The sequence below is a fragment of the Anabrus simplex genome, chromosome 7, assembly GCF_040414725.1.
Source record: "Anabrus simplex isolate iqAnaSimp1 chromosome 7, ASM4041472v1, whole genome shotgun sequence".
Classification (NCBI taxonomy): domain Eukaryota; kingdom Metazoa; phylum Arthropoda; class Insecta; order Orthoptera; family Tettigoniidae; genus Anabrus; species Anabrus simplex.
The window spans coordinates 105,328,349-105,344,134 of NC_090271.1; the positions used below are offsets into that span (position 1 = coordinate 105,328,349).

General features: G+C 39.1%; 1 protein-coding gene across 2 annotated transcripts in view; it reads right to left on the reverse strand.

The window, feature by feature from the left end:
* Positions 1–781: 781 nt before the first annotated feature.
* Positions 782–15,786, reverse strand: part of Nup107 (nuclear pore complex protein Nup107) — a 262,527-nt gene continuing 247,522 nt past the window's right edge. For both annotated transcript variants that reach the window (XM_067151227.2, XM_067151228.2), the window contains exon 16: positions 782–900. The gene's annotated coding sequence lies outside the window, so the exon portion shown is untranslated. The remainder of the gene's footprint in view (positions 901–15,786) is intronic.

Consider the following 15,786-nt stretch of genomic DNA (forward strand, 5'->3'; position numbering starts at 1 on the left):
ATATTGTGGTTAGCTGATTCGAGTCCTGCTGGTAGAAAAATATTTCATCACCAGAATGTTGGCCAAAAGGGTAGGAGACAGGGTGGTATACAATTTCTATCACTAGACCGCATGCCACAAGCCTGGGTTCAATTCCAATCCTCTCCACAGCGTTCATATGAAGCGAGGGCATAGGATGCAAACAATAGCGATTCGTCCTTTGGATGGTGAGGATAAGTTCTGAACAGATCCCTTAATATTAGTTGACAGGAGTAGGCTATATGCCAACACCGGATTTTGCGCTCTCTTATCTCAGTATCATCTCACACCCGCATGAGCAGGCTGCCTATGGGTGTCAAATAGAAAAGCTATCTGCACCAGGCCTCTCTGGAGGCCCCACAATATCAACCAATCAACCTCTAATTGAACTATTAAAATGCATTCTTTAAACCTTAAACAACGTTCAGTTATTCACTCATCAGTTGTCATTATACGCAGATCGTTATGCCTTTCAGCCTTCAGTCTATAATCCTCTGTGAATTAACTAAGTGCCCCTATAACTTTATTTGCAGCCAATACCATTGTCTCTTCTACTTCCAACACTTTAAATCCATAACACACGTCTTCTAAATTGTTTAATAACTCTCTCCGTTCTAATCTGTCAGCATATAGTTCTCTGCCGAGTCTCGTGGTGCATTTCTTCTTTTGCTTGAGTAAATTCCTGGGAATATTTGTCAAATTACAAGTGCAATAGACACCTTGCCTTAAAATAATTTAATTTACAATATTAAAGGGAAGGAATGAAAATAGGACTATTTTATTGTACAAAATTATTACATTTATTAACCATATAATATACAAATGGAAGTTTTTTAAAAATGGCAGTGTTATGAAGGCATTGTAGTTTAGTTGGCTCAAAACCTGAAAACAGAGACACACCTGTATTAAAACATTAAAAACTGTTACCAAAATACAGAGATGAACTTAGTGATGACGATGACTGTTGATTAAAGGGGCCTAACATCTAGGTCATCGGCCCCTTATGATATGAGATGAAACAAAATGATAGATTAAAATTTATCCACAGACTAGGATTAAAGTATGATGAATATAATTATGCATTTAAAATAATCAGTGAATATAATGTGTATTTGGGGGTGGCCCTAGCTGCGGCCCAGAAGTCTGAGGTTCAAATCCCGCTTGAATTTTAAAATCACATCATATCTGGAAGAGCTCTAGCCTAATCGCTCAGCCAAAACTACAATCCTGGGTAACTTCAGTGACCATGAAATAGCCGAGATAAGCTGAAGAAAGAAAAAGTGGATCTAATTTGCAATGCCTATAAAATGATTAAAACATGAATTAAAATGTAATACAATTTAATAAGGTATTGACTTAAAAGTAAACAAATACATTACAAACATTAAAAATGATAAAACCTAGTAAAGGGAATAAAAGTGTGGTTTTCAAAAAAAGTAAAGCTAAAAATAAATAAAAAATAAACATTTCACTGTCAAAAATGATGAAACAGGACACTATACCTCATAAAATGGATGATTTCTACTGACTGCTCATCATCTTGCAGAATGAGGGAGACAGTACTCAGAAGTTTCAGACTATGGCACAGATCAGCCAGGTCTGCGCACTCTATAAGGATGTGTACTACGGTCAGATGGATGCCGCAACCACACAAAGGGGTTCTTCTACTTTCAGTAAACAGGACTGTGCTGCTATACCATGGCTGATCCACAGATGACAAACCGGCAATACCGCGAGACCCGAAGGGAAGTCTTCTGTACCTTCACTGTTCCTTTAATCGTTCTCAACTTAATGAAAAGATAATAATAAGGTTCTTTATGTCCCACTAACTACTTTTATGGTTTTCAGAGATGCCAAGGTGTCGGAATTTAGTCCCACAGGAGTTCTTTTACGAGACAGAAAAATACCGATACATGGCTTACTTATTTACATACATACATACACATACGTACATATCCCCTGTCGTTCCATCTATATGATGGGTTGGCGAATGAAGCCCCTCCATTAAGTTCTGCCTTTGTACTTTTCTCCTTCTTCAATGCTGTTCCAGTCCCCTCCTCATTGCTGAATGTCATTTTTCACCATGTCTGTATATCGCATTCTTGGCCACCCTCTTGGTCTTGAATATTCTAACTGTCTTCATCATCATTTCATCCTCATTACGACGCGCAGGTTGCCTACGGGTGTCAAATGGAAAGACCCGCACCTGGCGAGCCGAACCCGCCCTGGGATATCCCGGCACTAAAAGCCATACGGCATTTCATTTCACTGCAGATCACACATTTTTCTGGGTATGCGATCAGGATCCATCCTTCGCATATGACCATACCATTTGAATCTACGCAATGTTATCCTGCATTCTGTCAATCTGAGCCATGTCCCTGATGTTCTCATTACAAATTTTATCTTGTCTTGTTTTGCCAACCATCACTTGGATGACTCTGCCTGAATCCTTGTTTTATCCTTTTTCCTCATGGTCCAGGTCTCACTCCCATATGTCAAAACAAGCATGTAATAAGTCAGATAAATTGCTCGCTTGCATTTCAATGGTACTTTTGGGTTCCATATTAGGTCTTGGACGACTCTATAGAATGTTCCTCCAGCTTGAATCCTGCTGGTAAGTTCCTCTTCAATGTAGCTTATTGCTGATATGCTTCCTAGATATTTGAATTTGTTGGACATCTTGAGTTGTTTATCCTCTATTTCAATGTAACCTTCAGGTTGACCATTTCTCTGCATAACCAACACTTCCCTTTTTCCCTGACTGAATTAGGCCGTACCCTTTATTTGTTACTGTCCATGAATTGGTCTGTTTCTGAAGTTCTTCCTTGGAATCTCCCCATATACAGATGTCATCAGCAAATAGCAGGACTTTCATTTTGTTGTCACCAATATTTTGCCATACTTGCTGAATCTCATTCACCACAGTAATGAAGAGAAGAGGCGACAGAACTCCACCTTGTCTTAGGCCCGCAGATATTCTAAAGGGTTCCGTCATTCCTGATGGTGTTTTGACGCGACTACTGATGTCTTCTTATACATTCTCAATTCGTTTTATTATGCCATTATTGATTTCATCGTTTCTCAACCCTTCCCAAACTTTGTCCCTGCTTACAGCAAAGGCCTTTTTGATATCCAGGAAGGCCAGCCAAAGGACCTTATCATGTTCATAATACTTCTCCATTAGCTGACGCAATCCAAATATTAGATCAACTGTTGATCTGCCTTTCCGGAATCCGTATTGTTCCTCTGATAACTTTAATTCTATCAATGGTCTTATTTTTCTTTCTAAAATCCTTTCATACAGCTTTCCCACTTGGGAAGTTAATGTAATTCCTCTGTAATTGGAACATTTCTTCCTGTCACTCTTTCTTAAAGAGTGGAATGATGATACCTTTTTTTTCCAATCTTCTGGTATATGCCCATCCTTCCATTTCTTGTGAAAAGCCTATACATCCACTGCTTTCCTGCATCTCCCATAGACCTGATCATTTCACCACACACTTCATCAATGTCTGGAGATTTTCCTGTTTTGATGTACTTCCATGTGTATTCTCTATCATTCCATATCAGATCTGTTATAGTGCCTTCCATCCTTCCATCATTAACTAATATATCTAATGGAATGTTTGTGATATCATTCACATTTTACAGCTTATCAAAATAATTCTTCCATTCTTCTTTGATCTCTCTGTCATCTGTAATGAGATACCCACTATCACTAGTCAGATAATTAGTCTGTTCTTTGTCCCTCCTCCTATTCTTCATCATCCCATACAACATTTTCTGTTGCCATCTACATCTTCATTGAGTTTATCACTCCAATCATTCAACCATTTTTCTCTTTCTGCTCTGACAACCTGCTTAGATTCTTTTTTTGCCAACTTATAAGAGTTCTTTGTTCTTATCTGTTTGACTTTTTAAATATTTTCTGTAGGCATTCTTCTTTTTAAGGACTGTCTCTCTTGTTTTATCATTCCACCATGGTGTCCCTTTCCATTTAGTTTTGCCATTTGTTCTTCCACGTCTCCTCTGTTGTCTTGACCAAGCATTCCTTGAAATTTTTCCATTCTTCATCTGTTCCTGTGTCTGTTTTTGGTATGGTATTCACTGCTGGATTTTTTCTTAATATTGTGGCCTTCTCTTTATCCTTCAACTTCCACACCTTTAATTTCTTGTCCTGGATGGTTCTTATTTCCTTGAACTTTTTAAACCTGAAACAACTGACAAGAAGCCTATGATCACTGTCAAGAGACACACTTGGGAACACTTTGACATCCATCAACATTTCTTGTGTATGTTTATCTACCATAGTATAATCAATGATAGACTCCTGTTGCCCATTCCATCCACATCTGGTGATTTTGTGATTTTTCTTTTAATGATACCAGGTATTACCAATAACTATGTTATTTCGCAGATAGAAATCATGGAGTCTGCTTCCCTCAGCGTTCCTTGGTCCCCACCAATGTGTGCCCATGATACTCTCATAACCTTGCCTATCTGACCCTACTTGGGCATTCATGTCACCAATAACAATGGTTCCTTCACCTCTACCTTGCTCTTCCAAAGATTCTTCAAATAGGTCTTTCTCTGAACTATCACAACCTACTTGCAGGACATAGCACTGAATGATACTAATGTTCTGGGTAGGGTTTAATTTTAGACTGACTTGGATAATCCTGTCAGATTTGAAGTTTATGTCTATTACATGCTGTTTCACTGAATGGTCCATTATAACACTCCATTCTTAGCTGAACTTCCTCCTAACCAATACAGATGGTAACCTTCTCTGAGTTCTTTTGACCCTTGTCCCTCCCACTTGGTTTCACTCAGTCCTAGTACATTAATATTCCTCATTTTCATCAAATCAACACACACTTCTAATTTCCCTGTCAAAGTAATGATATTCAGAGTTGCTACTCTAATTGTGGTTGTTGTCTTGTAGATTTTAGTTCTCTTACTGGATCTTGATGGAACATCGAGCGTTGAGCTGTCATTAATATCCCCGCTAGTTGCTTTATGTCGCAGTGACGCAGATAGGTCTTATGGCGACAATGGGATACGAAAGGCCTGAGAGTTGGAAGGAAGTGGCCGTGGCCTTAATTAAGGTACAGCCCCAGCATTTGCCTGGTGTGAAAATGGAAAACTACAGAAAACCATCTTCAGGGTTGCCAACAGTGGGATTACCCACTATCTCCCGGATGCAAGCTCACAGCAGCGTGCTCCTGACCACAGGGCCAACTTGCCCGGTATCATTAATATCAATACCAAGAGAACTTGCATCCTTATTGGGTTTGTTTAACAATCCAAGGCTTCTTTTGGTTTTGAAAGAAATTAAAATATCTCTCTTCCACTGACTTGCTATACTGAAAGTCAAGTCAAGAGCTTAGGAAAGTATCGTTCCGCATGTGAGCACGTCCCCTGTTCCCTCTTCCCGTCTCCGTTCTCCATCTCCGCCAGGACCAGCTTATTATTAACGTCGTGCGTCTATCTGACAAGTACTTCATTCTCAAATAGTGAAGCATCAAAAGAAATCACTTCCTTTCACATAGCTGTACTTTGATTACGTACCATACCTATTTATTCCTTTATTGACCAATATATACATACAAATTACTGACGAATACCGAGGCAAGAGAAGCAAGGTTTATTTTTATTTCATAAAGCAATTTGTGTGAGGCATATGAGGACTTACAACATAAGTGTACGACTGCGCTCTCGTGCTACGACTGTCAGTGGCAGTTCAACAAGCTGAAAAACCCACCTGTGAGTGGGATTGCGATATACAATGTTTCCAGGAATGTTGTTAATATTGTAGTCTCGTCATTCGAAAGGTAAAAACGAACTCATGATCCTCTCATGACAACATTTCTGCAGTTAGAGAGCGATTACGAATATAAAGTAAAGTACAAATTATTATTATTTTTATTATTATTATCGAATACGCCAAGGATCCTATTCCCATACCGTGTTAAGGCCCTTCCCGTTTTATTTATGGCGAGTGCATAGTTCGAACTGAGCTGACACAGGCCTACTGACGAACAACCGAACGAGCATGCAGCTTAGTTGAATGACATTTTCCTTATCACCTTGACTGCTTGTTTACATAATAAGACACTTTCTTAAAACTAGATGTTCAGCGACTTTACAGAAACATGTCATCAAAAAGGCTCACGACATACAGCCACAGGAGAGCGTACGATATAGAACCACAAGAAAACATAAGAATTCCCTTTCGAACTTTCGCTGGAGACTTGGATTTTCCGTGGAGTTTAAAGTCTACGCGAGCGGCGTAAGCAATGTACACAGAAACGCCGGGCAGCTGCGCGGTCTTTTTCACCACGTCTTCCACAGTCCACAGCGGATTCTAATCTCGTAGGCTACTGTAAACGTTTAAAACAGTGTATTTAGATGTCCTACTTAATTTTTCTCCACTTTTGTTAGCTTTAAAGTATTTCACAGGGGACTCAAACGCCACAGCATCACACACGTGTTGCTCACAGCTGGCAGCCATTATGAATACTGAACTGCTGTTGCAACCAGTATTGCCAACAGTTTTCTTGTATCCATTTTCAACGTCGCAAATATTATGCGAACTTATCAGCAATGAAATGAACTCGAACAAAGCTTACCAAGTACACAGAGCAATAAGATATAAATCTCATATTAAATTATTATTATTTTGCTACATGCACCATTGAGAACAGTAACTATTCATAGCCAGCTACGTATGAAATATAAGAGTTGGTAACGAACCCGAATAACATACAACATGTGATATCTTTTCCATATTTATACAGGGCAAAAATTCTCAATTCACCAGAATATCTAACCAAACGGAAGGAATCTCCTGACTTAGGAACAAGTAACAAACCTACGGAACTATTTAGCGCTGCGGAAGCCTTTTCACCGACCAGAAGTCTGACTAACATCAAAGGGGCCGCTAAGGTCTTGAGTTGACTCTCAGTATAGGCCTAACGTTTCAGAGGATTTTCTGTCAGGGGTTATCTCCCTTAGCCTTTGGCAGTCCCCTGCCTCACTGCAAGGCAAGAACTGATGAGTTTATGTGCCATTTCCTACACAAAGGTCTCTTCTAACCTTCTAAGGAAAAACTCCTCCACCCGTAGCTGTTGTTTTCCCCCTAGTTTGTCAGATTTGGTATCGGCCGCCCAACCCTTGGCCAGACAGTTGCAGGTAGTACCGTCTACTATCGCATACGGTAGCAGAGTCTTTCCTCACCTGACAAAATTGCACCTTCAAATACCAATGGACTGAACCAGGGTTGAACCTACCAAATTGGGGTCAGAAGGCCAGCACCTCAACCATCTGAGCCATTCAGCCTGGCTTAATGGAAAGAGGGGTGGCATGTCATTCCTCCACCCAATGGGACATTAACAAACGTTTCACGTGAGAATGTATATATCCTTGGCTGGAACCTTGTAAGACAATGGCAGCAATGTGACCATCTCCTTGGCAGCCTGATCAACTAACTCATTTCCCCACCATACCCACAAGGCTTAGAAGCCACACAAATGTAATTCGGCGCTTACTTCCCACAAACTGGCTAGCAGATCATGGATACGTTGCACCTGGGTGTATTGCAGGAAGCATGTATCGATAGACTGTAAAGAGTTCAAGGAGTCAGTGCACGCAAGTAAATGCTGATGTCCATTGGACAGTGCCGTTGCCAACAAGATACATAAGGCCGGAAAATACAGCACACTAGACTCGGCCTCAAGATACTTCCGACAAGTGCCGCTAGAGTTCTCTTTACTGAGCTGTCTCACCGCTCATTGCAACATGTTACAGTACAAAAACCTATACAAATTCATTAAAACTATAGCAATTTCAGAAGATACCAAACAGATGTGAGATTAAAAAATAGACCAACAGCAGTTGTATGACTTACTTTTTACAACGTATTTCTTACACTCTGCTTCAACAAAATAAGTAATTCACAAAAGAAGCAGAGAAGTCTATTAGCGAGTTTGTCACTTCTTCCCGTTTTCTCTCATTCTGCCTCAGTGTATCCGATAAATTGATTGAGATTGCGGTCATAAATAACTTTGGGTTTAATCACCATCTTATACATTATCAGCTATCCTACCTTTTCCTCCACACATCTGATGTTGTGACATTCGTATTGAAGCCACTGTTTGGAGAGCGATGTTATGCCTGTCTTGCCATTAGAAAATCCTCTTTATTTATTTATCGTATGGCATATACATGAACAGTGCAATAAATTACAGGTTTATATCTACATTATTTACATAGGTAATCGCCTGTGGCATCGCAAGGAAAAATTCACTTGTTTCTCCATTGAAACGTCTCAGTGGGCATTCTTGTGTGATGTGCTTCACAGTTTGCCTCTCAGCACCACAGTCGCAGCAGGATGATGACTTTTTCCTCCATTTATACAGCAGATCTGCACACACACCATGGTTAGTCCGGATCCGGTTTAACTTGGATCATCCTTTCCGAGGTTGTTCAAAGCCAGCTACCTTCTGTGTAATGCATGGCGGATTCTGCTGAAGCAAATTGTCTCCATTCATTAGACCATCTCTCAGTCAGATTGAAATGACTGGCTATAAGGTTCTCCGCCGTACAGATGGGTGGATGTCTTGACTTAAGTCTGTCTATATGTAGGTGGGGGATATCCTCTTGAATGGGCAATCTTTGATTATTCTGGATCTTATTGTATTCATTCATCAGAGCAGTGCATCTATGGAGGTGGGGTGGAGGAATATGGCTTAGTACGGGCAGCCATTGAATTAGAGTTGATCTGATCGTGCCCGTGATCATTCTCATTGTGTGGAGTTGCTCACGTCCGTAGGTTTTAAGCTAAAATTACCCTACACGTGCTCCCTGGGTGGTGCTAAGTGAGCAACAGCGATCAGGCTGCCAGACTATCCTAGTGATCTCCTGGCTATTTTAAATGAAAATGAAAGAAAATCCTCTATAATTTTTCAGCATCTCAAATCTGTATCCGGTAGGTGCTTTCCTATGCCACAGGACACAAATTTTTAGCGTCATTTCTTCGTATTTCACTTTTTTCTTCCCGTAAGATTCAGTTTGTTCTAACAGGAATAAAGCTCCTAAATGATCATTTGTACCATTATTTTCAATTTGGTTTATTTTTTGGACAAGTTAGGATACCTTAAATCTTTTTTTAATTTCATTACCGTATCCTACTTCTCAATATAAAGAATGTTTTCCGCAATGTGGCATTTGAAATCTCATCAATATATATTTAGATTTAACAGATACTCGTAGCCTTTTCTTGACAAAGAAATGAGACTTGTAGGTACTTCTTTTTTGTTTGTGGGTGACGTAGATCAGTTATATGCTGAAGATATGGTATGTTCATCGTTATCTGAATCAGAAATTTTACTAAATTTTGATGGCAATACGTCATTTCTTGGGGAGCCTTCCTGCATTTGACACTTTTCTGTTGTGAACAGGATATAGACTAAAAACAGAGGAACTTTTGTTGGGGAGAATTCGCTTGATCGATATGCTTACACTGAAATCCGATGTATTAAAATGCAAGCTACATACTCGTGCCTCGAAGTAACTTGCATGCATTTCTCTCTTAAACCGCACTCCAAAGGAAAATTATGGAATGTCACATTTTCTTGCTTTTTAATGGTATCCGATGTATACACAGGTACACAATAGTGCACCATGCTTTTCAACTTCACAGAAACTCCCGACAGAAACAATATGCACAATAAATTGCATAAAATCAACACAACATCACAATTACTCCGTACATCACAATGTTAAAGTCCGCCAAGAGCAGAACAGAAACTTGATATCTAGCGGTCAAACAGTGAACATGGTTGGGCCATCTTTTCAGCGGCAAATTAGTAGCTATGTCCTGGCCTTGTATATCTCGTAGGTAACGACAGTGCATACTGCAGAGCTTCCAAAATTGCAAAAAGCTCTGTTGTGTACACACTGCACATTTCAGGCAGAGAAAAGACAGTATCAATTGCAATGAATGAAGACCACTCTCCCTGCTGCCCCTCAGTTCTCAGGTGTAAAGGAGGTACACCAAACTCAGCGAACAGGCTGGTTAGGGGACTTTGTACGGAAAGGATGAACTTACAGTACTCAAGCAAATAAAATTTTTCTTACCCAGACAAAATTTGAATTGATGTACTCGATAATGAAGCCATGTCCCAAAGGTATATTTACAGCTGAAGTGAACTAGAAAGCTGACTAAATAGATGGATGTGACGTTGGAAGTCATGATGCAAGCTAAAATGAACTAGAAACTGACTAAATAGCTGGATGTGATGTCTGAAGTCACGATCCAAAGCTACAAGCTTCACGGCAATCATATCTGCAGTGGCTAGCCATTGCAAATTCTTGCATGATTCTTTGATGACTTGTACACTAAACAAACATGAATAACTCTTTGGCAAATGGATCTATGCAATCTGAAGTTATAAAATATAAGTACATTTTAAAGTAACACATTCACTTTGAACATATACACATTGCTTCTGCCTTCTTAACATTTTTACGAATATTTTAATATTTTACGCCTTCATCTTTCCTACTTATTTTAATATTGATAGCAAGATGCAAGTTTCAGGTTATATATTTTTTTAACATCATCTATATTTCTTCTCTAGGATCTGAGGAAACTACTATTCAGTTCATAAACCTTAGATTCAGGTTTTATGAATTGTTCGCTGGAAAACGAGGGCCTGTTGCAGTGGGGTATGTGCAAGTTGTTCTGAGCATATAAACATGTCTAAGACAGCACACATGCATGCATGCATACATACATACATGTACAAAACAAACACTGCCTTTTTTAATTCAGTGCTGTACCTTCATAACTGTTTATGCTGCAGGCTGAGATTCAAGCATACAAATGTCCAAAGCTCCCTAGTTTGTAGTTAACTAGTCAGTTAGTTGGTGGTCACTAGCATTTAGATATGCTGCATTTTAACATTCCTGTTTAACATACAGTAGTTAAACTGTTAATCTATATAATAGGCCTATGTGAAAAGATTCTTGCATTCTCCTGTACCAGAAAACTGCCAAACCTATGCTTTTCAAATATGTTCATTATAGTACCCAAATACATGAGCACATAATGAACTTAAAAATGCAGGAGAGGAAAGAAATTAGTTACATGAAAGGGGGGAAAAAGCACCTATATACATATTCAAGAGTACCATGAGAAAAACACAATTCATACACAATTCAAACACAGTAAAACTTTTTTTTAAACATCTTTCAGGGGATAGATGGAAAGAAAGTTTAAATAGTAGGGAAGAAAAAATCATGAGAGTAGTATTTTCACAGAATTGCCATCTTTACTTCGACAGCAATACATTTTATATACCATATTTACTCACGTATTAGACTCCCTTGACTTTTTGAGATCTAATGTAATTCACCAAAAAAGAAGGAATCCATTTTGTGGTGCCACAATAACAGCACAAAATCATATTTCAAATAATAATGAACTGACAACAACAAGGCCATTACAACATTCTTTTGATAGCGACCTGTGTTTTGTGCAATATCCAGGTGCTAAGCGAGTTTTTAACATTAAATTATGGAGCTGAAAATAATACAAAAAATAACAAGTATAGTTCCACTGCAGCTTTCAAATTAACAGCTGTTTCTTTTGCAGAAAAACAAGGTGTGAAGTCAGCAGCCAGGGAATGTAATGTGTAACCTAACATGATCAGATATTGGTGCTACCAAAAGAGAAAAAATAGTTGAGCAATGATGGTTTTGGTGTTACTCATGATATGATTCAACTAAAAATGCTGGAAGCAGCATAAAAATTGAATTTGAGTTGGCAACAATTCAACACCAGCAAAGGATGGACCACACGTTTCATGTGGAACAATGGCCTGAGTTTGAGAACAACAACAATGCCAGTAACTACCACGTGATTATGCAGATACAATAATTTTTTTTCACTGTTACATTGCAGGTGCAGAAATGCTTGCTTATTCAAACTGACGACGCAGATCTATTCTGACATGCCTCAGAACCCCACTATTAATGAAAGAGATGCTTCTAGCGTCAATGTGCACTAGTGGCGCTGAGAAAATCAGATGTACTCTTATGTTGTGTGTAAATGCTGATGGATGATAAGAAACTCTCCGTACGTAATATTTAAACGGAAGAGTCTAACAAAGGAGAAGTTTCTGATGGGCATTCATGCTCGAGTACATGAGGAAGGTTGAATGACAAAACGTTCAGAACTGGCTGAAGACTATGAGATCACCATCCTGAAGTGCGACTACAGCAGAAAGCTTACATTGTGCTAGAAAGGTTTAGGGGCCATTGATGGAAACTGTCAAAAATGCATTTCCCTGTTGAATCCTTTTACTGATCTCCATGTCCAGCCCTGCATTCTGCACAAGTTCACTTCCCAAAGTACTTGAAGCTCTCCACAATTTCAAGGTTTTGTCCCTTTATTTTTATAATTTCTTTCCTTTCCCTTTCTCCTTTAGCCAATACACAATACACCATTGTCTTACTCTTTTCCATGCTGATTTTCATTCCACAATTTTCAATAATCTCACTCAAGTCGATTTGCCCTTGTACTTCCTCTCTGTTCCCCAAACCATAAAATCATCTGCAAAAAGACTTTCAGCTCCCTGTCCTCATATTTTACCTTTGTCTCCTTCATAATTTTGTCCATAACCATAATGAATAATAGTTATTCCAAAATCACTTTTGTCCTCCCCATATGTGTCTGAACACTGCTGCAACAATTTTTGTATATTGCTATTCATACATTTTTGTACATCCCTTCCTCAACTTCTTCTTTTCCTTTCCATTTAACATCAATCAGTCCCATCATAGCTATATTCTCCTCTATGAAATCAATCACCTCTTCTGACTTTCCAGTCAGTGACACAAGGTTGATTATTGCCACCTTCAAATATTCTTTACTGGTCACCCACTTCTCACAATTCCCCCAGCATAAGAACTATGCGTCGCTTCTGGGGAACACCCTAGCCTTTTCCGAGGCTGATGTAAAAGTGCCATTTAAACTTTAGGCTGCTGCTGCCACACTCAAAGGCATTTTAGAGCTTCTGCCAGCAGGTAATCAGGTGATGGTGGCAGTGATTTTTGTTTTTAAAAAAGGTACAACTAGGTGCTGCTCCTAACATGGAGCACTGACACCTTTTGCAGCTGCCCCTAACCTGGGGCCATGACAATACTGATATGAATTTGGAGACATTCCAGATGATTTTGTAAAGAGTAAAACAGTCCTCATTAATCAAAAAGGAGATACAATGGAATGCTCCAACTACAGAAAATTAAATCTAGTTTTGAAAGCAACAAAAATACTTATACTTAGGTGGTTTGAAAAGTTCTCGGAATGTACTAGAATTAAGTATCTTACCTCGGTGGAACTGCTTTTATTTTTCAACATAGTCTCCCTGTAGACTAATGCATTTGGTCCAGCGATGTTCCAATGCCTTGATCCTATCTCAAAAATGAGATTCCTCCAGGCCTGCAAAATACCTCTCCAATTCAGTTGTCAGTTCTTCCCTTGTAGAAAATCTCCGTTCACAAGGAAAATTTTCAGCTTGGGGAATAGATGCAAGTCTGATGGTGCCAAATCAGGTGAATAAGGTGGATGTGGCAACAATTCGTACCCCAGTTCATGAAGTTTTGCCATGGCAATAACACTTGTGTGTGGTGGAGCGTTGTCCTGATGAAAGATGACCTTTTTCCTTGCCAAAACAGGCCTTGTTTCGCGTATCTTTTCCTGTAGTTGGTCTAGGAGGTTTGCATAGTATTGCCCCGTAATTGTTTGGCCAGTAGGAAGATAATCTATCAGCAGAATGCCTTTTGCATCCCAGAAAACTGAGGCCATGACCTTTCTGGCCGAACGCACTGCCTTTGCTTTCTTTGGTGTTGGTGAATCAGCATGTTTCCACTGCTTTGACTGCTGTTTTGTCTCTGGGGTATAGTAGTGGACCCAAGTTTCATCTAGAGTCACAAACCGGCGCAAAAAATCTTGTTGGTTGCACTGAAAATGGGCCAGACTTTGTTCGGACATTTCCAATGTGGTGCGTTTATTGTCCTATGTCAAGAGCCGCGGCACCCATCTTGCGGATAATTTTTTCATACCCAATTCTTCGGTTAAAATATAATATATCCGTTCAGAAGACATCCCTACAGCTTCAGCAATCTCCCGCACTTTCAGTCGACGATCCTCCATGACCATTTTATGCACTTTTCTGATAAATTCTGGGGTCATAACACTTTTTGGCCGTCCACTACGCGGATCATCGTCCAAGCTCTCCCGACCAAATTTAAACTCGCTGATCCACTTGGCAACAGTTGAAAATAAATCGAGCAGAGTCCCCCAGTGTGTTCTGAAAGTCGGCATGAATTTCCTTTGCTCTCATACCTTTCTTAACAAAGTATTTAATCACTGCTCGAATCTCAGTTTTTTCCATTGTCACAAATCACAACGTGGGAACAACAACAAAGAGTCGTCACTACCACACTCCTGCAGCTAGAGCACTGACGTGCCACGTGTTCACTCATGAAGGATGTGTGATTATTGCGCGGGAACCTCGTTGCTCTAGCACTGACATCTAACGGTGATTCTGAGAACTTTTCAAACCGTCCTCGTACATAAAAATAAAAAATAAAAACAGAATCAAACGAAAAATCAAACAGGAATTTGACAACCAATTTGGATTTTGACTACAAATAGGGATAAGGAAGTGTTCATAGCATTTGAAATCTTGTTTGAAAGGAGACTAGAAATAAATAGGGATACATAAAAGTATTTATAGTTTTTTTTGAAAAAGCATTTAACAGTGTTTATTGGAATCTCAAAATCATGAAAGAAGTGCACATGGATTGGAAAGTAATAATAATAATAATAATAATAATAATAATAATAATAATAATAATAATAATAATAATAATAATAATAATAATGGTATTGATTTTACGTCCCCACTAACTAATTTTATGATTTTAGGAGATGCCCAACAGAACATATGCGTTAATTAAAAAAATATGGAGGCAATGAACGTGCAAAATTAAACATTATGATAATAAAATGCATTACCCCCACACCTGTAGATATCCATAAATGCGACAAGCTTCCCTCTTATTTATTTTCATTCTTTCCCCAGTGGAACTTCAACACTAGCCGGGCACTTAAACGGTCTCTCTTATCTCAATTACAGCTGTTTAGGTAAATCCTGGTATGATAAATGTAGAGAACAAGCATGAAATATACTTAGAAATAAAGGTCTGACTTTCAATATCCGCAATTATCCAAAGAATGCTTTCAGTCAATATGTATTACATTCGGAAGTACAACTCGTAACACACGCTAGTTATCAGCTGGTGGCTTGGCACGCTTTTTACAGCACGGCTTTATTCAGAAGGGGTGGCTTCTGCTACACATACACCAACTGGGAATAACAGAGCCCATCTCCAGAAACCATTATTTTGTGAATAGATTTTCACGGTTTGGACTCTATAGGCTTTGAGTGTATAGCAGTGTGCTGCAGCAGGTGGAAATTATCAGAACTACTTAGGGGCACCTTCATCAACAGCTGACCATAAGAAGCTGGAATACGTGTGATGTTTACATACATATATTCTATCATTTTACTGTGACCCTCTATTACTGAATCCCTTTCTATGTTTTTGTCTAAAGCCATTATTAGAATCTAAGACCATATGCTCTATGTGTTGATCCGGTCATGTTTGTGATGTAGATAACAGCCGCGATGG